The 24,951-nt window shown below is 40.0% G+C and overlaps 1 pseudogene; it reads right to left on the minus strand.

Annotated features, from left to right (window-relative positions):
- Nucleotides 1–2,966: 2,966 nt before the first annotated feature.
- The window catches only part of LOC149798596 (sodium-coupled monocarboxylate transporter 1-like), a 38,987-nt pseudogene continuing 17,002 nt past the window's right edge, over nucleotides 2,967–24,951 (minus strand).

Raw genomic sequence — 24,951 nt, forward strand, 5'->3', positions numbered from 1 at the left:
TAGCTGCGCGATGTTGTTTTTTCTCCCTCTTTTAGGCGTGTAATAAGTTTAAAATATAATAATATTTTGTGTTTTTTAAAAAATGATTTATTGTTATCTCTATCAGCGATTATCCATAATCAGAAACAATTGCCACATTTCTTAACCTAATATCTTGGACTGCGACCACTATCTTGACGTGCATCGATGCAGTGTGATAAAGAAATAATCTCATCATAACTCTGAGTCAGTGACACGGAAAGAAAGAAAGAAAGAAAGAAAGAAAGAAACACACATTACCTGTCACTAAGCTTACGATTACTCCTACAACTATCGTCGTCAAGATGCCTATAGTTCCAAACCACTGGTAGGACACCGTGTACAACCTGCTTATTTCAGTCCTGTAAAAATTTTTAGCAGACGATTTATCCATTGTCACTGAAAATGTTGCTAACAAACCTGTGGGTGAGCTTTAAAATGTGTATGTAATAAATATAGTTCTTATAAAACTGTTAAATATTTAAACAGCCAAAGGTCACGTGCACTTTAATCAATATATTTGGCGTTAGTCTAAATTACGTTAAGTTCTAGTTACGAATCGAATAATTTGTACTAGGATTATTTGAAAAGCTGGAAATATTGTGCTATAACATTTTCGTTTCTATGATTTTAACGCAGATCCATTGTCAAGATACCTTTCAATAAATTGGTCTGCAGCTGCACATTCATCATGCCGTCCACCTGCGTGTAACATTGCATAGATATATGATAGTGACGTCAGAGTGCAGAATAATGAGAACAATTCGGCTGCTGTGCAATATAGCATACTGTAAAATCAAGATGCTCTTGGTGTTCTCTCAGGTTCATATCTAGACCAACATGGATGAAGTTCGTTGATGCATTTTTGTCATATATTCTTCTAAGCGGGTTTCACCGTTTTAAAGATGGCTGCGAATCCATGCAAGAACGTTGGCTGTGATTGGTAGCGGGATGTGTTTGCTGTGAAGGGTGCGATTGATGAAGATGCTGGACACAGAGAAATATATTGCAATTACAACGGGCATCAATATATTGAAGAATCAGCTGAAGTTCAGAGAGATTTGTGCATGATGGGTCGCGCACCTGTTGATGACTGATCAAAAACAGAATCTGGCTTAAATTGTCAAAATGACGCATTGGAGAAAACCAGAATATACCACAAATCGTACTACGTAAGCGGACCATCGAAATTTATTTTATACTCAGCTGCTTTCGATTCGAAAGACCTGGTCGTTTCCGTCACTGACCTAACTCTGATTAGTGTCACTGGTTATTCCTGTGCTTCCAAAGCGTTGCCAAAATGTAAGGAACACTACCAAACCACCAGTCCTAACACCGTTACCCAAGGTATCAAACTACTTCATTACCTCGTATCAATGCGTGACAAACTTCTTGAAATAGAACATAGCCACTGCCCAAGTGATTTTTGGCTGGTTCCCGTCATCAAATATTCTCTGAAGGACAGGACGATGTGAAAGCTGTCATGCCGTTGTAAGTGCAGTTTATCAAGGCATGTTCAACACAACAAATACAATGAATACAATATGGCATTAGTAATCGGACAAACAGACAGAGAAGGTGTACGAAGGTGCGTGGAGAGCACTTAGAGGAGATGCATTTACGTTCTGTCCACTAACAAAAAACATTTTACGTAACACTCATGTGCGTTTTAATTTAGATATATTTATACAGAATAAGTATGTCCCAGTTACAGACAACAGTCTGCACTTCACGAGTTATTTAATATTATTTGTGAAGTTATAAAATTCTAACGTAATCTAGACTTTTGCTTTGGTTGGACGAATACCATTATGGAATGTCGGTTATACTGAGACAGTGGAACTGCAGTTGTCTATCGGGTAGATTTCAGCGTTGTTTTAGATCCGCATTGTACGTTGTTTGAAAATCATTTAATTTTTTATCTTGTCTTTTTCTTTTGGTTTTTTAGGGGGATGTGGGTGGCGGAGTAAATTTATTGTGTTAGTATACTAACATCATATTGCTTTTGATAAGTTTAGACGTTTCATGCCGTTCCGGGATAGTATTTACCCGAACCCCACTTGACCTTTACCCAGGAGTTACTTATCGTCCCCTCGCCCCTCCTAAACAATAGTGGCAGTAACACATTTTGTTTTCAGAAGGAAATTTAACCTAGAATTTTTTTTTCATCAGTGATAGACTACTCTATAGTTGTTTTATTTTTCACACATAACGATCTACACCTAAGCTCCTCTCACCATAGGAAATGTTATTATAAATGGACTTTTCTTCCCTGATATAGATCCTTGCTTTTGTCAACCATCTTTTGAGAGCTATAGGGAACACTTTTAACGATCCTTTATGTTATTGTGCAACACACAGAAACAACAGATACTTGGCATATCATATCCGGATTATAAACAGATTGGAAATGATTTACCGATGAATAGATTACCTCCCTTTCCATGAGAAATAGCTTCGGAGCAGACAACATTCCAGTCTCTTCCAAGAAATGAAAACGATATTATAAATATTTCTCGAAAGATCATCTGCATAGAGAAGCTCTCTTCTTTGTGGCAAAACTTAGCTCGAGCCTTTTATTCTCCATAGAGACTGGATCTACCCTATGGCAAAATATGAATCTGTGATACCTGCACTAAACAATTGATTTTGAACTGGATGGCAAACGTTTGATCTTGTCAATACATGTATGTTGTGTCATGCTAAAAAAAATTAGCGTTTGCCGGATCATTCTGGTAAGTCTCTAAACCTTTAGGGTTCGCCTATGGAATATTTCTTAGTAGTCGAATACTATTTGAACAAAGCAATAGTGCATGTTCCATAAATAAATAAAAGAAATCTTTCCTGCAAGATATGATGACGAAATACATATTATACACTCACAGTTCCAATTCAGAAACTGACTTTGCAGGTAGTATGACTTCTGTTGACATCCACAAAGCCGTATGCATAGCTTCTGCCGTGGTATTCATTGCGTAGAAATCAGACCTGGATACGTTCATACCAGGGCAGAGTGTAACAGGAGCTGGGGGCAGTCGAGTATCCTTTACTCATCCTAGGCTCATCATCTGTCCCATGGCGATCCAACATGCGAATACCAGCCCTGCTAGTACTCCAGTTATCCCTCCCTGTAACGATAATTGCATTCCTTTGTTGAAAAGACCAAATATAATGAACGATAAATGTATAGCTCCATATGGGATTTTATAATTGTGGGAAATGTTAAACCCTTTTTTCACCTGCAATGGTTAAATGACGGCCACGTATGTAATGTCGCTGGTTTTCTCCAGGGATTACCAATTTTATTAGTTTCAAAGACCATCTGCCGCCAAAACCATGAACCATGGAGATTTCAAAGCAGACATAAAATAAATGCATTCAGCTTCATAATTTAATTTCATCGTTTTTCAGTTCACTATCAGATTCTTTAAATGTATTTGGGTAACGTGGGAAACCTACTTGTAATGCAGATTTCAATGCATCCTCGATTTCTACGAAAGTGCAGATGTTGTTTGCACCGACGTTTCTTCAATATTAGATTTGTATTTAGTTATGAATTTAGACACATGTGAGGGTATTCATTTGTTACCTTGGAAATATTGATCAAAGATCTTGTTAGATTATAAATAGAAACAATATATTTGTATTCCTTCCCTTGTTTCTTCAAAAGTTTCGTCAACACCCGTCTGACGTAAGAATCTGAATACAATGTACTAAAAATTAAACCTCATTCTGAAAATATTAGACGTACGTGCTCATCATTGTCATCTTTTGTTCGTGTTGGTATTACCTTGACATTGGCGAAAGGGAAAAATGCTCCCAAAAGGAAAAGGCCTATCAACGGTCCTCCGACGGTTGAAAGCACACTTCCGGTTATCTACAAAAGACAATTTTCAAATGGTGTGATAGCTATTAAAATGGATACCTGTTGCAATTATAATCATCAGAGAACTTGTGCTTACGCTCGTACACGTAACATTCAGCAAAAATATTTTTTCTTCGACAAATATTCCACGTATTCAAAGATTAGATTCAAATACCATAAATTAAAAACAAATATTAGAACAAAAGACACCTTAAGATGCATATCCAAAATGTTCATGTTAGGATATGTTTGCTTTATTTGTTGTTCCCAAATTAATTAAATATTTCTGATGGCGTTCCAATTTAATTAAAATAGCAAATCTGAAAATTGATCATTTGAAGGCTTTCTTGATCGTAGGTCATGTTTCAATGCCGATTCGCTCCTAACCATTAGTGTAAGTTATGTTTGTTGGTATAATCAATTACAAAAGAGACTCCATGTCTTTAAAAAATCTTAAAGAAATACATAATTAAGAGTTTAATCAATTGGTTATTAGTTTGAAAGAAGACTAATTTATATAAATATTAATTATTACGTAAAACACTGGTTGCAAAATGTGTAAGGTCTATTTTGAAATATACAAAACGAAAGTTATATGGTGCAGCCTTTTCTACGTCGACTATAGGAAATAAATGTTGTTTTTGAGGCCACCTTCGTGAAGTTTCATCTAAGTGCGAAAACGTTTTAAAACAAATAATTCAAGTAATAATACTAGTCTGCTTATCACTATTTTGGGGTCTTTGTCATTTATTTCATCATTAAAATAAGTTACAAACAAATGTTCTCCTACAAAAAAAGAGTTATGAATTGCACTTTGGGAAAACAGAACATTAATTAATTGTCACAATGGAATTCTGTGCTGTTGTTGGTTTTGTTCCCATATATGAGTAGTATGTAACGTAGGAAAGTTTCAAACAACATGGTCTTTTCAGATGTTTGCTGTTAGATGACTCCCACCCCATTCTTTTAATATATTTGCAACACTGGACATATCATATACCTCTGTAACATCGGACATACCATTTTCCTGTGTAACATCGGACAAATCATTTACTTCTGTAACATCCGACCTATCGTTTTTCGGTGTAACATCGGGCATATGATTTACCTCTGTAACTTCTAATATATCGTTTACCTGTATAATATCGAACATACCATTTACCTCTACAACGTCGGACATATCATTTCTATATCTGTAACATCGGACATATTATCTCTGTTGCATCGGATATATAATTTAGTTCTGTAAGATCAGATATATCGTTTATCTCTAACACATACGATATTTTTTTTAACTCTGTAACGTCGGACATTGCAAAGTTGGACATACTATTTACCAATGTAAACATTTTACATGTCATGTACTTGTAAACATGGATTATGTTATTTATGATTGTCAGCATTACACATGTCATTTACCTTTATAAACATTGGATTTATTCCTTACCTTGTAAAATATCAGACACATCATGTATCTCTGTATATCAAAATCACAGAATAACTGACTATTTGATTTGCCAAGTCAGATGACGATAATACATGAACAAGAGTTCCACCAATCATAGAGATGAGAAAAGCGACGAGAACGGCGATTCCACCAAATAAAACGACTGCAAGGGAAACAAATATAGGCCATAACATTGTGTTCTATATGCCAGTTGAAGGAATATTTTAATGACATATGCATAATCATAAGGCAAATTATTTATTGCATTTTTTTTCAGATAGACACTATTGTTTTGAAACAGGGCTTTCACCTAGAGCACTGGTGGCATATTTCTCTCCCTGTTGAGATATTTATTATAGACTGTTAATTTAGCTATGTATTAGGTGTTAGATATTTTAAGGCGAATGCAGTAACAGACACTGTAAACGTGGTCACCAAAAACAAGTTATAATCAAGAAAACGTATCTTTGGATCCAGTGCCGGCCTTAGACCGATTGGACCGATTTGGCCTAATCAGGCCCCGCGCTCACAGGGACCCCACGCGTTAGCAATTTTAAAGAAAATTATCTATAGAGAGAAAGTAATTTTAAAGCGATGGGATAAACTTTAAAATTCAATAACTTATAAAACTTGCTTAAAAGTTTATTTCCAAATGCCGTGTTAAAAGAAGGCCCCCAGTGTAAATCCAGGGGCCACCGCCCAAATGATCCAAATCGTAACCCGCGTTTGCTAAGGCCGCTGCTGGTCGGATCGCATGATGTTAGTGGTAAATTATTGAGGTTTAGAAGAAAACATCACTTGTCATCATGAAATCATATGCCCGAACTGATACAATCGGAGACATTGTATATGAAGATTTGGAATCTGAGTAACAAAGTGGCAACGGATTTGTTTTTCAACTCTGCTGTTCCGAATTATTTTATTTTTTTGTTTTAAGAGTTACATTGGTTAGTTTCATCCATTCAGAGGAGGGAGACTCCAAAACCATCTTATGGAGATTATTAATGCTTCCCTATTACTCATAAGAGTTTATAACATATTGTCATATCAATGATGTATAACAAAAAATGTATACAGATTTAATTTGCAAATGTACAGAATTCATACAGACCAGAACACTTGGCGATGAAAGTGGCCTGTTTTTCCGACATGGGTTTCACGTGCGGTTTGACTACATCCTGCCAAAATATTGCCGACAAACTACTGAGTCCAGAGGAAAGTGTGCTACGACAAAAATAAAAACGTATTGGTTCCAACTTTGCAATAGCAGCTCTCGGTGGACATCGGGACAAAAAGCGTTGTAAATTTTGTATCCTTACAAAACTTATGACTGGTTCAACTTGGTCTGAGGCGTTTAAATTAACGTATCGTTATATATAAGTCAAACCGTACACACACACGCACGCACACACACACGCACACACACACACACACATTTATTTACATCATGCAGGGGCACTGTACATTTGACGATCATTGAGGCAAAATATTCGTCACCTAACCTCCTGCCACTGTGTATTTAACATATATTCCAGTAGTCGTTACATCAACATTTGGATTAATATTTTCATGAAAAGTTCAGTACACAGAAAGATATGTATAGTACTTTACATGAAATCTGCGTCAGCATCGAATATTATTGTATTATATAATGCGCTATGTTAATGAGTAGGCGTGGCAATCTCTTTCCATATGTTAATTGTATGATTACCTACTTTCAAATAAAAGATTTGGTTATAACAGTTGAACACATCTTTTCACACACACACACACACACATATCACTAAGAGATGCAAGCAAACAAAATGAAATCTATGACAAAATACTGTTAATGATATTTTATTCACCTGAGAGATGCACTAAACAGAGAAGCAAACCACAATCCCGGCATTCCATGCATGCCTTTAAAGATATCCATTACTATGTAAGGTATAATCTGAAAGAACACAGGAAAGATATCCATTACCATGTAAGGTATAATCTGAAAGAACACAGGAAAGATATCCATTACCATGTAAGGTATAATCTGAAAGAACACAGGAAAGATATCCATTACTATGTAAGGTATAATCTGAAAGAACACAGGAAAGATATCCATTACCATGTAAGGTATAATCTGAAAGAACACAGGAAAGATATCCATTACCATGTAAGGTATAATCTGAAAGAACACAGGAAAGATATCCATTACCTTGTAAGGTATAATCTGAAAGAACACAGGAAAGATATCCATTACTATGTAAGGTATAATCTGAAAGAACACAGGAAAGATATCCATTACCATGTAAGGTATAATCTGAAAGAACACAGGAAAGATATCCATTACCATGTAAGGTATAATCTGAAAGAATACAGGAAATATATCAATTACCTTGTAAGGTATAATCTGAAAGAACACAGGAAAGATATCCATTACCATGTAAGGTATAATCTGAAAGAATACAGGAAAGATATCCATTACCATGTAAGGTATAATCTGAAAGAATACAGGAAATATATCAATTACCTTGCAAGGTATAATCTGAAAGAACACAGGAAAGATATCCATTACCATGTAAGGTATAATCTGAAAGAACACAGGAAAGATATCCATTACCATGTAAGGTATAATCTGAAAGAACACAGGAAAGATATCCATTACCATGTAAGGTATAATCTGAAAGAATACAGGAAAGATATCCATTACCATGTAAGGTATAATCTGAAAGAACACAGGAAAGATATCCATTACCATGTAAGGTATAATCTGAAAGAACACAGGAAATATATCAATTACCTTGTAAGGTATAATCTGAAAGAACACAGGAAAGATATCCATTACCATGTAAGGTATAATCTGAAAGAATACAGGAAATATATCAATTATCTTGTAAGGTATAATCTGAAAGAACACAGGAAAGATATCCATTACCATGTAAGGTATAATCTGAAAGAATACAGGAAAGATATCCATTGCCATGTAAGGTATAATCTGAAAGAACACAGGAAATATATCAATTATCTTGTAAGGTATAATCTGAAAGAATACAGGAAATATATCAATTACCTTGTAAGGTATAATCTGAAAGAACACAGGAAATATATCAATTATCTTGTAAGGTATAATCTGAAAGAACACAGGAAAGATATCCATTACCATGTAAGGTATAATCTGAAAGAACACAGGAAAGATATCCATTACCATGTAAGGTATAATCTGAAAGAACACAGGAAAGATATCAATTACCTTGTAGGGTATCATCAGAAAGAAAACAGGAAAATACTTCAGAAACATAAAACAAAATTGTCATAGATCCTTATGTTAAAATTGAAAGAAATATAGAATACACTGAAGATAACTGAGACCAAAGGGAAGAGGTGACGTGTGACTGTAAAACTTTTTTATTTGCAAACATCATTCGGTGTGTTCCAAAGAGAGAGAGAGAGAGAGAGAGAGAGAGAGAGTATATACCCTGAACAGTATGAAGCATTATATTTAACATGGCATACGAAATCCTAACTCAATTTATTTTCGACCTAAGAATATTTAATCTTTTGATTATGTTGTGGATGAAACATAATGTTGGAGTCATTTGCCGTATGTGACTGGGGCCATTTTTGCCCGTATGTGACTGGGGCCATGTGCCCGTATGGGATTGGGGCCATTTGCCCTTACGTGACTGGTTATAACTTTAGGTTAGTACATATATAGAAAACACAAGACTCTGAACTAAAACTATTTCTTCTATGAAGGTTCTGAATTTATTTGGAAAGGCTCATTTCGCCATATCAACTTTTATACTAAAATAATCTATTGTATCCAATGACAGTTTTTTTATATAAAATCAATACTTGTTTAGTACAGTAACATCCATGTAAGTATGAAAACACGTGATTAGGGTTATGTATTTGCTTAGAAGCCAGGGGATTACATCCTAGGGTGTCGTAATAGGCGTATGCAATTATACCCTCAATTCCAGCCAGTCAGAGATATGAAAAATGCCGGAGCGGTAAACATTAAAACCCTAGAAAGAAACAAATAATACAGTGTTGTATCGCAACTGCAAATGTATTTGTATCTTTTTGTTTACTGTTCTGTCTTTCGTACATAACATTTATAAATAAACTTCACTGCCAAGAGATTGATTTTGCCCGTTACTAGTCTGTTCTTTTTTCTTTGTCGGCAATCAGTACGTTGTAATAGTGAATGAGGTGCATCGACTTATGATCACGTGATGCAAAATATTCACAAGACCATAATAAAAAAGATCCATGTAAATGAGCGGAAATCAAATAAATGTAATCATTAATATCCGATGGTTAATGTTCGTTTTCTTCAGTATATCGCTAGACAAGAATCTTTATGAGAGACAGAAGAAAAGACAGAAAAATTCCCACATATACCCACTTTTTTTGCATCCCTTTGATCTGCTATAGAACCTATTCTTTGAACAGATGGTTCGTTGAAAATCAGGCCAAATCCTCGGATGAAATTGCCCACCAGCAAGTTCCAAAATGTATGACGCACTGTAGGGTCCATGTCAAAACTGAAAATATAATTTGACCGAAAAAAGTCTAACCGTTAATATTTTTCGTACTTAAATCCATGCCCAGTAGCCTAATGTATATACGAAGCCTTGTGCGAAGAAAACAAAAACAAACGAACTTGGGAGGTGAATTCGGGGATGGGGTGGGTGATTATGAGTTAGGTTTGCAGTCGTGTGTGTTTGTGTGTTTGATTTTTGCGTAGTTTTAACAATCTAAGTTAACCGCCCCAGACCTAATTGTACCAAAGACATAAAAATGGCACTAACAGCTGCCTCGCTTGGCGCTCAGCATTAAGAGGTTAGTGTTAGGACTTTTTCTGCCTGGTGTCAGGATAATATAACTGGGTGGGACATCATGCTACATGTCTGCGGCATGATGCCCCAGTGCTAAAACATCGCTATAAACTGCGACACTGCAGACATCGTAGCAATATGACTGTAAAATTGTTAAAGCTATATTAATATTCCAAATCACACACACAATATGCACACATTATGAGTCATATCGCTACGACGTATGCAGTGTTTATAATGATGTATAGCATAGAGGAATCATGTTGCAGTCCTTTGGCATCATGTCCCACCCAGTCTAATTTCGTGACACTAGACCGACCAGCCTTAACACTAACCAATTAATGCTGCGCGCCAAGCAAGGCAACTACTTGTACCATTTTGTAAGTCTTTGGTATGACTCAGTTCAAACCAGCAACCTTCTGCGTCCGGGGCTGACTCTCTAACCACTTAGACCACCGAAGCAGTTACTGCGTACAATGTTTGGTCTAATTTTTTTAAGTTTGCGATTTATCCAAACTTAAAGGAAACATGAACCGCAATAGCTCTATGGTTAGAGGCCTAACTCGTGATGAAAATGGTGCACTTTAGAATCTTAACATAAAAGCAGCTTTCGCTGTGTGTTCTTGATCAAGTCATTTTACTCCGATCGCCTCGTTACTAAATGACCTACTTGTGATGCTCTGCCTTATAACACCCCAAACCGGATCAAATCTACCATTTCTGTACGGCAACCCTTCTTTGCCATAATGTTTCGCACAGACTAATCATCAGTACAGGAACACGAAAACGCGTCATCGATGATATAGAAATGAAGTGGCAACATGGAAGAGAACGTCTGGATGGTTTCATAACAAAGGCAAACAACTTCCATCCCTCAGTATAATTCACGGCAGAAGTCTCTAACTCAAACCACGTTTTCCTGGACACAACAAGCAGAATGGAAGAAAACAAACTCCATACAGACATTTACTCGAAACCAACCGACAAACACTAGTATCTCCTTTCAGGCAGCTATAATCCAAAACACTGCATCAGGAACATCCCATATAGCCAGGAACTGAGGATAGGCAGAATTTGCTCCGACGATGAAACATTCCTGAAAAGGTCTGAAGAGCTATCTAAACATTTAATTTACCACGGCTATGACAAAGACCTGATTACGGAGGCAACCCAAAGGGTCAAACAAACAAACAGCGACGACCTACAAAAATATGGAAAGAAGGTAAAGGCTGATAGGATAGCATTTATCCTGACCTACCATCCAGACAACCCCAAAGGCTGTAAAATCATCGGGAAACACTGGCTCATCGTGGAATCGTCGGACACACTAATGTTAATCCTCCCTAACAAACCGGTAATAGACTACCGGAGACCAAAAACCTCAAGGACATCCTATTCAGTGCGAAGCTAACGCCAATCACTAATCAAGACCACCCTGTGTCGATAAAAGATGCAAAACCTGTAAAAATATGATAGAGATCAGGACATTTTCTAGCACAGTTACTAGAAAAGTACTAAACATACATGGTCCAAACAAGACGTGCAAGACAAAGAATGTAATTTATCTCACCACATGTAAGATCTGTACCTTTTAGTATGTCGGATAAACTGAAAAGCTACACTAAAGGATCAACCTTCATATATCTGATTGGATGACAAAGAAGGTGTACAGATATCCGGTCGCAGAACAGTTCTCCTCCCATGGCCACACTTTCAGTGGTATAACTTATTGCAATTGCTCACAACACCAAATGGAGTTCCCAAACCAGGAAGAAAATGCATCTTACTGGATACGCCGCCTTAGTACATTGAAACCAAGCGGTTTAAACCAAGAAAACTAGACAAAGACAGTCATGCACAAATAAAATTATCTTTTGCAGCCGACACACCTTCTTTTATATAATTATCAACACACCTTCTTTTATATAATTATCAATATTGACTACTATAGCAATGAAATCTCCGGGATATAATTTGCGCTTACACAAATTTACATAAAATGACAGATTCCTTATGGCGCATCGATTTCCAGGTCAATAAAAATATTTTCCAGTATCCACAACAAGTTGAAATAAACTAGTTGAAACATAATAAATTTAAAGGTTTAATCCTGTAGAAACAGCCACGTAAAGGGGAGCAATTAATATTTACTTGGATGGTGATGTCGAACGGGAGGAAATGATACTAATTGCATAGAACAATTGCAGAATTACCTCATCATGCTTGCACGTAAATTCGTCTCCTCCATCAACACCATAATATCGAGTATTATACCTTTCCGTTAGAAAATATTACTGCACTATCAACAGCAATGTTTTGAGTACACAAAAAATGTTCTACCCCTAAATTACACCGACTCTGCAATTCCTTAGTGAACATCTTTCCTCGTACTTTTCATACACTTACGTACAGCAATCCGTTGGGCAAGGTATTTGATATTTCTTGGTTCATATCAGTAAAATAATTGTTAAAAGTTTGAAAATAAATTCCATATATTATTAAAACAATTTCTTTTATATAAAATGTACCGATACTATAATCTCAGAAGAAGCAGTAGTGGAAAATGATTTTGTTTTAAAAATTACAAATTTAGTGGCATTTGGTGATAGTGAAACGAAAGAAAACACAAACTCATTTTCTTTTGTAAAAAATTAATTTTGCATCATTCCTATTCAAATTCTAGTATTTCAAATTTATCTTCTAATGTTGCAGTATTGTTTTATAATATTATAACAATAAATAGTTTTCTTAACAAAGAGTTGGTATGCCATTGTGATTTGAGGAGTGCAAAAGTTAGAATTGTGAGGTGATTGATACTCATTCAGTTACAGAGACATCACTAAGTCGGTACATTTCCTCCTAAATAAAACATGCACATGAGTAGTGAATGGGGATACCCTAGCGACGATGGGACTTTAATGTTAAAATAGGGGGGTTGTACCCTGGCAACAATGGAAAATTTAACATTAGAGAAAAAAGTTTGTACCCTGGCGACAATGGGAATTTAACATGGGGAATAAATCGTGGGACTGTTGAGCGACAATGGGAATTTAACATGGGGAATATATTTTGGGACTGTTGAGCGACAAGGGAAAATGGAACAGGGTCGGGACCCTATTTTAATAGGGTCCCGACCTGATGGGTCTCTATTTTTAAAAAAAAAAAATAAAAAAAATAAAAAAAAAAAAATGGGGTAGGCAATTGAAAGTCTATCTCTTTTCGAGAGACTGGAGTGGCCCTGAAAAGGTCCTTTGGGTTTATGTTAATGTATCCATTAACATAAGGGGCACTGCATTGGTCTTCTTCTTGTCCTTAGGCTGCGTCTCACTGTAGGACCGTAAATCAGGACCCTTTTGAGGCATCCTTGTCTTTCTACGTAGATCCTACGCATCCACAGACTGGTCTGTCCTATGGACAACTGTCCAGTTGGATCGGACATACATGGGTATTTCCGTCTGGAACATCATCGTTGACACAAGGGTGGAAGAGTGTACGTCGGTTCACATGTTGAGATGCCGAGAACAGGTTAATCAATGCAGTGAACTGCGCTTATTTATAGGTAGAGGTAGGATTGAAACGGATTGAGTTTGTTGACCAATCCAAACACGCGTTACAAAATTCAGTCAGCCCGCATCCAATCCGAAGAGAGCAGTCTGTGACGTCACGTGGTCTATATAGATTCGTTAGCGCCTGTGTGCAGTCAATCTATGCGACAGTTATTCAACATGACGGAAACTCAGAAAACGATCACTTGGGGTGCACCAGCAGTGGAGACCACCCAAGGGAACCCGGACTTACTTTCAGAAGAGGTGAATTGGGATTTTATGGATTTTCTTACCTCGCAAGAATTTGTTCCGGAACCTTCGTCACCTTCTTCATTACCGCACGTGGAGAATTTTAGACAGAGACAGAAAGAAGAATTGGAGAAATTTATACAACAGCAAAAAGAAGCTGAACAAGCTTTTCTTCTACAGCAACAACAGCAAGAAGAAGAGGTAAGAAAAAAAAACAAGAAGAAGAAGAAGCAGCAGCAAAGAAGCAAGGGTGTGAAAATCAAACGGTCACGGTACTGTTAGACATTTTAATGAAGTTAAGAAGTCTGAAACAAATGTATCAGACTTCTTTATTACGACCGAAGAGAATACGACCTTCCCGAGCTAAACACTCCAACCCTGTGACTAAGCCTACCGTACCACCCTTAGTGATTTCAACTTGGCCGTGGCAAAGGCTTAAGACAGATAAAGTTGATTGCTTAAACTCACCCCTACACCAAACGCCAAAGGCCCTTTTCAGGGCCACCCACGTCTCTCGAAAAGAAATAGACTTTCAATTGCCAATAACTAAAAAAAAACAAAAAACCCACAACCATTTTACCCCTATAGTACGTGTTTGTGTACGAGTGAGCGAGTGTACGTTCTTATTTTAAAATCAAAACCCAAAGACACTTACCTTTTTATACCTAATTTATTCTTTTATAAATATTTACAATCCAATTCACAATTCACAACAGAGCACTTTAAAAAGTTCATAGACTTCTTCTGTCTCATTCTTTAGTCTATCTGTTTTTTGAATTTCTTCACCTTTACAGTCTTTTCCTCCTCTTCCTCCTCACTTTCTTCCCTTCTTCTTTTCTTCTCCTGTTTCTTTTTCTTAACCTGGCTGCTTTCTTCCTCCTCTTCTTCTTCTTCTTTCTCTGAAGAATCACTCTCTTCTTCTGACTCCTCTTGTTTCTTTTCTGGGCAATCTGGAGACCAATGTCCATTTTCTTGACAATAATAACAGGTATCTTGACTTTTGTCTTTTCTAACTCCTTTTTTTTTCTTTTTTGATGGTCTGGACACTCTGAAGACCAATGCCCTTTCTTCTGACAGATATAGCAAGTATCTTGACTTTTATCTCGCAAGGAAGGAGAGTAGTCCGTCGGCTGGTCTGAAGAGAATTTTCTAATGACACCTCGCAAAGCTCTGATGAAACGTTCGATTTGTGTAGTCTCTTCCATCGTTGTGCTCGGTTAGAGAGTGAAATGAATAGTGAAAGGACAAGACACACACCCTTTTATATACGCTGGTCTGCTATGACTATAAATTAGTCTATGGTGTTTAAACTTTAGTCATTGGACGTTTTGCTATCAAGATGAAACGATCCAATTCATTTGAGAAGAAAGAAGAAGAAAGTAAGAGGCAGAAACGTGATCTATCGCCTCGTACCAGGGCTGAAGTCTTGGCACAAATTCATGCCAGTGATTTTGAAGAGGACATGAGTGAACCAGAATCCGAACCCTCTAAACAAAGTTCACCACCCTTAGTCAACCTGAAAAGTACTATTCCATTCGAGAGACGGAAAAGCGCTCCTCTAGAAAATTTAGAACCACGGCTTACAAATACATGGTGAAGTTTAAAGATTTCAAGGCTGAAGTACCGTTAGAGAAAGCAGAAGGGTTCATCACCGGGGTGTGGGATTCTTTGCTCACCACACTCAAGCGACAATGTCAACCCAAAGAAGACGATCGCTTGAGACTTTCCATACAACACGACGGTTTGAAATCCCCTGTTTGGATCGAGTTTAGCAACCCTGCAGAATTGACTGCTTCCAAAGTCATGCACAAGATTTAACACGTACAACAATCCAATGACCAGTTTGACATCACCGATGAAAAAGCCACACTGGACATGACCCACGTCTCTCCTCCTCAAGGGACTGGACGCAAAAAGATGGTATTGGTGGACGAGCTTCGCAGCACCAAAACAAGTCTCGTCCGAATTCACAACCCTCAAGACCAGATGTGTTTAGCCCGAGCCATCGTGGTGGGATGAACCTATGCCAAAAAGAACTACACGGTAGAATGGAAAAGAACCTGGAAAACTATTCAACAATCGGACCGAGCCAAACAACGAAGTGAAGCAGAACTCCTGTTACAACAAGCCGGCCTGTCCACAGACACACCCTGTGGCATTACTGAGATGCAAACATTGCAAGATATTTTAGCTCCACGCTACACCTTGAAAGTGCACCCTCAAGAAATGCGTGGGCCTCTGTTGTTTCGAGGGAAAGACTTTAAGGACGGAAAATACATTCATGTCTATCATCACGATGACCATTTCGATAACATTACCAGTATTACCGGATTCCTGGGATACGGTTATTACTGTGAGAAATGTGACTATGGCTATAACAATCGAGAGCAACACAAGCATTGTGGCTCGAAATGCTCAGGATGTTTGGCCTCTCCACCCTGTCTGAGCGAAGGGCTAGAACCAGTGCATTGTTCAACTTGTCAGCGCACGTTTGTCAGCCCTGCCTGTTACCCACAACATTTGAAGGCGCAAGGTTCACAGAAGAAATGCGCTTGTCAACTCCTGAGATTCTGCCCCGCGTGTGGACAAGGCATACGTGCCAATAGTGCCAAGGCACACGTATGTTCAGGAAAGAAAAAATGTCACATTTGTCACCACATCGTGGACTTGGAACAACAATGCTACGTGCAAAAATGCCAACCCCAACCAGAGAAAGAGGATGGACACAAGAAGAAAGACAATTTCATCTTTTTCGATTTCGAATGCATGCAAGAGACCGGCATTCACATTCCTAATTTCTGCGTGGCTCATCGGACGTGCGAAAAGTGCATTAAAGAACCTATCGTGAGTCATTGCCCTTACTGCAGCAAGATTCCTGGAGGGCGTGAAAAAATCTTTCGGGGACCGAACACGCTAGCCGATTTCGCCCGATGGGTCCTAGACCCCGTCGACAAGACGTGGAGCCAAGAGGACATCGAACATTACGGAGATTGTCATCGTCATGCCACGGTGAAGGCTCACAATTTCTCCGGATACGATGGACAGTTTCTTTTGAGATACTATACGAAACATGGCACCGAACGTCCTAAAGTCACTTTGAACGGAGCCAAAATCATTTTCATGCAAGTTGGACAAGTACAGTTTAAAGATTCGATGAGTTACTTGGCCATGCCTTTGAGTCGAATGCCTGAAACGTTTGGAATGACAGAAATGGCTAAAGGGTACTTTCCACACTTTTTCAGTACGGAAACCAATCAACACGCCGTTCTACCCCATTTGCCTGAGGCTCACTATTACGACCCCGACAACATGCGTACCGAACAACGAGACGCTTTCTACGCTTGGTACCAGACCCATGCCTCGAACCCTTTTGACTTTCAGGAAGAAATGCTAAAGTATTGTCGTTCCGACGTGGACATTTTAAGGCGTTGCTGTGGAAAATTTCGAGAACTGTTCATGGAACACGGAGTGGTCGATCCTCTGAAAGAAGCTTGCAAAATTGCCAAAGCGTGTTCCTTAGTGTACCGACAATGATTCATGCCTGAAAACACCGTGGCTGTCATCAGTCCTCAAACGACCAACTATGTCAAACGTCAATACTCGGTCAAAGCCCTACGCTGGTTACATTACTTGTGTGACAAGGAAGACAAATGGATTCAGCATGCCCGCAACGGAGGGGGCGAAAAGACCATTCTAACGCATTCGTTGGATGGCTGGGACTTAGAAAACCCCAAGATCGTGTACGAGTTTAACGGTTGCTTATTTCACGGATGTCCCGTCTGTTACTCTGACCGTGGCACTAAAAATCAGTTTTTGCAACGAACCATGGAAGACTTGTACCAGGCCACTTGTCAGCGGCGCCTAACGTTAGAACAGGAAGGATACCAAGTGGTGGAAATGTGGGAACACGAATACGATCACCGTTTGAAAACTGATCCCGAATTTAAACGAATCGTGGAAAGTTACCATTTCATGGACCCCCTGAACCCGAGGGATAGTTTGTACGGAGGAAGGACCAATGCCACCTGTTTGCTATACCAAGCCGACGAAGAGAAAGGAGAAGAAATCAAGTACTTGGACGTGTGTTTGCTGTATCCCTACGTATGCAAATATTGTCGCTTTCCTGCAGGGCACCCACAATTGTTCACGGAACACATCGACCTGAAAAACATTCGACAATACGAAGGTTTGATCAAGTGCAAAGTTTTGCCTCCCACCTACTTGTACCATCCCGTGTTACCTCACCATTGTCAAGGCAAACTGATGTTTCCTTTGTGCCGTACTTGTGCCGAAACGTGCAACCAAGACCAGCCTTGTCAGCACACCCAGGAAGAACGCACCTTGACGGGAACCTGGGTCAGCGTAGAATTGTTCAAAGCTCTGGACATGGAATATCAACTGTTAGAAGTGTACGAAATTTGCCACTTTCCCAAGACACAACAATACCACAACGGTGACCCCACGCAGAAAGGCATTTTCGCAGACTACGTGCATGCCTTTTTGAAACTGAAGCAAGAAGCCAGCGGCTATCCGTCCTGGTGTCACACTCCCGAAGACCAAAAGACATTCAAAGAGAAATACCATGAACAAGAAGGGATCCCTTTAGATCACATCGAGAAAAACGAAGGCAGGCGATCGTTTGCCAAAGTGATGTTAAATTGCTTGTGGGGAAAAATGGCACAACAACCGTGTTTACCCAAGACGGAATATTTGACCGAACCTTCCCTCTACTTCCAGATGATTCACGACAAAACCAAATACATGAAACACGTGGACGTCGTTCGCGAGGATTTGATCTTAGTGAATTACGAAGAAGATCTGGACTTTGTACAAGACGACCCCTTTGGAAATGTCATCATTGCGGCTTACGTGACAGCTCATGCTCGCTTAAAATTGTACGAATCTTTAGAACTGTTAGGGGAACGTGTCCTGTACTTTGACACGGACAGTTGCATTTGCATCGATCACCCGAGTCAACAGCACCCTGACATCGAAGGAGACCGTTTAGGAGCCTGGACAGACGAGCACCCCGACGACAAGATTCTAAGTTTCGCCAGTGGTGGTCCTAAAAATTACGGTTACGAATACCGGGACAAACAAGAAGTGCACACGACGTGTAAAGTGAAAGGATTGACTCTGAATTATCGTACCAGTCGAGTGGTGAACTTTGGCGTATTGAAAGAAGCTTTGCAGTCTAGTTAAGATGAACACTTTAAAGTGACCACCTATCAACCCAACAAGATTGTACGTTTACCCACTCACCAAATCGTCAGTCGGTCCTTAGAAAAAGTCTATCAAATCGTGTACCAGAAGCGAGTGCGACTTCCCAATCATTTTACCTTACCGTATGGACACGTTGGTATTGGTCAGTATATAAAAAGGAACCCTAGGCAAGATCGATAGTTCATTGTGACTACCAAGACCAAGCGAACAAGATGAATACTTTCAGAGAAATACAAAACAAGTTCAGACAGGTACACTTCAAGTGTGGGACTTCTGAAGTGGAATGGGATTGTCAGCCTTGCGATGGAAACGATGCTGTACGCTGTGACCTTAGCGATGCCGTAAAGCATCATGGGAATTTTGTTCTCACTACCCCTATCATGGAAAGTGATGCTGTGCGTGCCAAACCTGAGGGATGCGAAAACGATCCTGTTTGTCGTCTTGGACACTTTACTGGGTTACATTTTAAAGGTGGATGTTCACCTTCACGTCTATCCCCCTACGGATGTCATCCAGCCCTGAGCAAACTCCTGTCCATGTCACCCAACCCTCATCGAAACGAACCTGTGAAAGACGAATATTCGTTTCCTGTGCGTTTGTCGGAATACTGCGACTTTGAAAATCGTCTTCATTCGTTCAAAGGAATATGGCCTAAGTATCTGGGAGGACCAACCCCCGAAGAATTAGCCAGAGCCGGATTGTTCTACTTGGGCGAAGGGGATAAAGTCAAGTGCTTCAGTTGCGGTGTGTCACTTTACAACTGGGAACCGCAAGATTCGGCTTTCTTAGAACATGCTCGATGGTCACCGAATTGGTTACCCTTAGTGGGACCGAGACATTCAAGTAACTTACCATAACCTGTTTATGGATACTTTACAAGAGAACATTCGTGCTTTGCCTGTGGAGTTGAGAGAAAGGATTTACCAAGAGCTGGTCAAAATACAAGTCAAACGTAAAGAACAATTGCATCCGTTACGTCACCGGTGTTTGAACCACTGGTACCTGAATGCTATACAAGGACTGATTCAGTTGAAAGTGTTCCATTGGACAGACATTGATCAACGATCCCCTAGTTTTAAAAAGGATTGGTTTGCTATTGATGATTCTATCTACTACATTGTAAACTTACTGGATCGAATTCCAGAGGAAGAGTTAACGAATTACCAACATCTTGTACACAATGTCAACTTAGTGAAAGAGGAAACTTCTGAACGAATTGTAATGTGTAAATTAGTAACTAAACGATTTAAATTCGACGCTGAAGGAAAACCATGTCTGTGCAAACGGTACATTTCTTGTATCAGACAAAAGAGGATTTAGTATGACCTATTCATGGATACTTTACAAGAGAACATTCGTGCTTTGTCTGTGGAGTTGAGAGAACGCATTTACCGAGAGCTGGTCAAAATACAAGTCAAACGTAAAGAACAGCTGCATCCGTTACGTCACCAGATCTTTAACCACTGAATGGTATAAGAGAACTGATTCGTCAGAAATTGTTTCAGTGGTCAGACCTTGTTCAATACTTCCAGGCCCCCGATGATCCACGTGTTGATCATTTTGGTTACTTTGAGATTAACCTAGTGCAACGCATTGAGGAAGACAAGTTAAAGGATTACCAACATATTTTACGTGGAATCTGCTTAGCGGAAGAGGAAACTTCTAAACCAACTCTGATGTTTAGGTTACAGTATGCAACATTTAGATTCCCCACTGGAGAACGAAGATCTCTGGGTAGAAAGTACGTGTATTGTTTCCGAAACAAAGAGAGTATAAAAACAGGCTGCCATGCCACGACTTTTATCACATGTAATTGAACAGATTCAGTGGAAGGAACTCAATGACCATATTCAAACCGTGGATCATTACCATCAATTATTACAAGAACTGTATCCATTCAATTTGGGTCGACAAGTGGTGTGTGTCTTAGTGACTTGTTTTCTGGGATTTCGTTTACCAGCCGATTCCTTGTAGACTCTTTACGAACAGTACTTATCACCCCAATGGCTTTAAATGGTCACGAAAGACTCCTTTTGCTCAAAGCCTTGCGTTTTCATCTGGATACTTCTCGACCAAAACAGGAAAAAAAAGATTCGTCAACTTTTAGCTACCGAAGACGTGTATGACGATGTGTGTGTAGCTTGTGACTTACACCCCCATTGGACAGATGTCCGTGACTGGAAAAAGGGGGGTTTTGAGGCTTGGACCCAAGAAGTAGCCCAGTATGCACGAGTTGTTCAAGGAAAAAAGTTACTTTTCAACCTGTGTTAGTGACAGTGCCAGAAGAACTCGTCACCCAGGATAGGACTGTCGTGGACATCCCTGAAAGACCCTTTCGGGAGGACACTTGTGTGACCTTACCCCTTATAGAACTGGTCAGAACATTACCCAAAACATGTTGTACAGACACTTGTGTTTATTCCACGTTGATGGTTATCATGTGCCTTTTATCGTTCTACTTAAGCCTTTGGCTTTTATGTATTTTTGTCTTTCGTGTTCATGTTTAAAACATTCAATAAACGTGTCCTGTAAAAAGTATATAAACTCTTGTCTTGTTTGTTTTCGTGTCACAAGTGACATTCCTAACACAATAGCTACTTCTGCTGTCTCTGCTCCCTCTTCCTCTACTGTCAAAGTCATCGACGAACAAATAGTTCGTGCCAGTTGGGAGGCTTTGTATCTTCGCCATCCCTTTAACATGCTCATTACTGGACCTAGCGGTTCAGGCAAAACCGAATTCGTCAAACGTTTGATCAAACATAAACATCATTTGATCGATCGTCCACCTCAACACATCGTGTGGTGTTACAAAGAGTGGCAATCGGCGTACAGCCTCTTGCGAGAAAGTCAAGGCGATTCCATCGTGTTTGTGGAAGGCATTCCTAAAGAAGACGACGGAATCGTCTCTGACTCCCGTCAAACCCATTTGGTCATTTTCGACGACATGTTAGGAGAAGACGAAGAAGAAATTAAACTGTGGTTCACGCGCAAAGGGCATCACCGTAATGCTAGTGTCGTTTACATCACCAAAAATTTGTTTCAACAAAGTAAAGCCTATCGCACCATCAGTCTCAATGCACATTACGTGGTCTTGTTTAAAAGCCCTCGAGATAAATCGCAAGTGCAAGTCTTAGCCAAACAGTTAGGAACGCCTTGGCTGACTCAGGCGTACGACGATGCCACTCAAACTCCACACGCCTATTTACTCGTCGATTTGAAACCTACGACCCCCGAGGATTTGCGATTTCGTACCCACTTGTTTCACCACTGGTGCCAAGACGGAGGGCCTGTCCTGTACACGTCTCCGTCCTCGACTTAACTTCACTCAACAAAAAAATCTATAAAAACCTCAGACATTTCTCACACAGCGTCAACATGACGTCCCTTCAGTCGCATCTTCCCGTCAAATTGATTCGTGCCTTGTATGGCATCAGTCGAGAAAAAAATCCACAAATACGGGCTCGTGTCTTAGAAGCTTGTCTCAAAGAAGTCTTACGATGGTTCACGGTGACGGAACGTTTATTACTCCAAGGGATCATTCAGATTCCTCATCAAACCAAACGCTTTTTTGATTGAAACAAAGTCGCTTTCACCCAACTGGCCGATCCTCGCATCGACACTCAAACCAAAAAACAAATCATTTTGAAACCTGGAGGAAGCTGTACTCTAGGAGGTGTCATCATTCGCTCTCTCTTAAGATGGGATCCTAATGCTCCCAAACTTCTCCCCAAGGAAAAAGTCAAACGAAGCTCCAAGAAGAAGAAAAAGAGCCACGGTGCCAAGGCCAGGTCCCCAAGGAGACCCGTGTCTCCAAGAACTTCTCCAGTGGCGGGACCCTCCTCTTACCAGACACCACCCCGGAAAAAGAAAAGAAGCCCCCAGAAAAAGAAACAGAAAAAATCCACAGAAAAAGAAAAGTCCACAGAAGAAAACTAGTCGTAAGAGAGGCACTTCGGCCAGGACGCAACCTTACACTCGCAAACCACGACCTGCAAAGGCGGTGACCGCGTCTCCGGTAGCCTCAGGTTCATTCACTTCTCCGTTGATGTCACCAAGAACTGAAGAGTACTTGGAGACGTTGATCACACCAAGAACATCTCCGTTGATAACCCCAAGAACTTCCCCAGTGGCAGGTCCCTCCAATTTAGCGGCAGTGGCCGCTGCTCACAAAGTACCTTCTCCAAAAAATCAAAGTCCAAGAAAGATCGGGCATGTTACAAAGTTTACTGGATTTGTCCAAGCAGGAACTGGCTCGATTTAGTCCGTTACCTACCCCTGCACGACGTGTCATGCCTGTCCTGAAGTTGATACGCCGTAAAGACAACCAGTGGCGACGCGTTCCAGTATAAAAAAGGCCTGTGACCAAGTCGGGGGTATCAGTGATTTTGGTGCTGAAGACTCAAAGATGTCACCCTCCAGAAAACATCCCTCTTCTAAACAACCCCAAGGAAAGAAAAGGAAAGGACTGCCTCCTCGTTTAGTCAAACATGGGGACATGTTATCTGTCCTGTCCAAAGCTTCTCCACCTCTACGAAAAAAACTCATTCAATCAGCCTCCAAAGAGGTCATCGATACCGTGTGCGAATGTTGTTTGAACGTCTTCAAAGGCACGATCCCTTTGTCCAAACACCAGAAACAATGCTTAGGCAAACATCGTCACGTTCTTCGCCAAATGGTTCAAAAGAAAATTCCCATTCGTCAAAAGAAGAAGATGTTGGTCCAACGTGGAGGAATTTTACCCCTCTTGTTAGGTCCATTGCTGAAAGGAGTCTTAGGAACCATGTTGAGGGGACTGGTGGGAGCAAGATAAAAAGACCCTCTGAAGTCCCAAGATCTCAGAATCGACCCCTGACAACCCCATGGAAGGACGAAAACTAGCTTTAGTGCCCTAAAAACGATGGATGGAATACCATCGTTGGCAAGAACTATTCACCCCGCATTTACCCCCCAATCCCAATTTGAGCGAGATGTCCCAGTTACAACACGAATTGCAGTCCTTGATGGATCGCCAAGATTTGTCCGAAACAGAAAAATCGCAAAAGTACGGTCAACTCTTGCAACGACTGCAAATCCTTCACCAGAAAGCTTTAGACAAAACAGCTCTTCCCACTCTGAAAGATTTTAAGTCCTTGATGAAAAGTCCAGTACCATCATCACTACCACCACCACTACTACCATCCCCAGAGGTCACCAGAGATGCTACCCCACGAAGACCTGAGGAAGAAGAGATGCGAGAAGTGTTTCAAACACCGCCAGCAGCTCCCATTTCAAGTAAGATTGCAGCATCCTTGTTGACCCCGTCCCCCACACCCCAACGAGAAGAAATGTAAGCTTGGGTTAAAAAGATGATGTCCACTCCTCCTTCAACAGAAGTGAAAAAGAAAGAAGGGAAACCAGAAGTGAAAAAAGAAAAGAAGACCAAAGCCATTCCATTGCCACCTTTACCACCACCAATACCTTCGACTTCTACTCCCGTAGCCCATCGGACACGTAAATCCGTTTCTAAACCACCCTTTCGACCCAACCAAAGTAGCATCCTCGAGGAGTGGGTGCCTTATTAACACACCAAAAAATGGAGAAGGTGTTAGCCAGCATTTACTACGATCCATCCCATCCTGCAGGTCACGCAGGAGTTCAAAAAATTGTATCGTGCTGCCAAAACTCGACTGAAAAGTCTCCGTTTACCTCAAGTGCAACGATGGTTACAAGCACAAGCTACCTGCACTTTACACAAACCCATTCGACGCAAGTTTTCCAGATGTTGCACCCGAGTGGAAGGCATCG

This window comes from Sinohyriopsis cumingii, chromosome 5, assembly GCF_028554795.1.
Source record: "Sinohyriopsis cumingii isolate HCF-2022 chromosome 5, ASM2855479v2, whole genome shotgun sequence".
Classification (NCBI taxonomy): Eukaryota; Metazoa; Mollusca; class Bivalvia; order Unionida; family Unionidae; genus Sinohyriopsis; species Sinohyriopsis cumingii.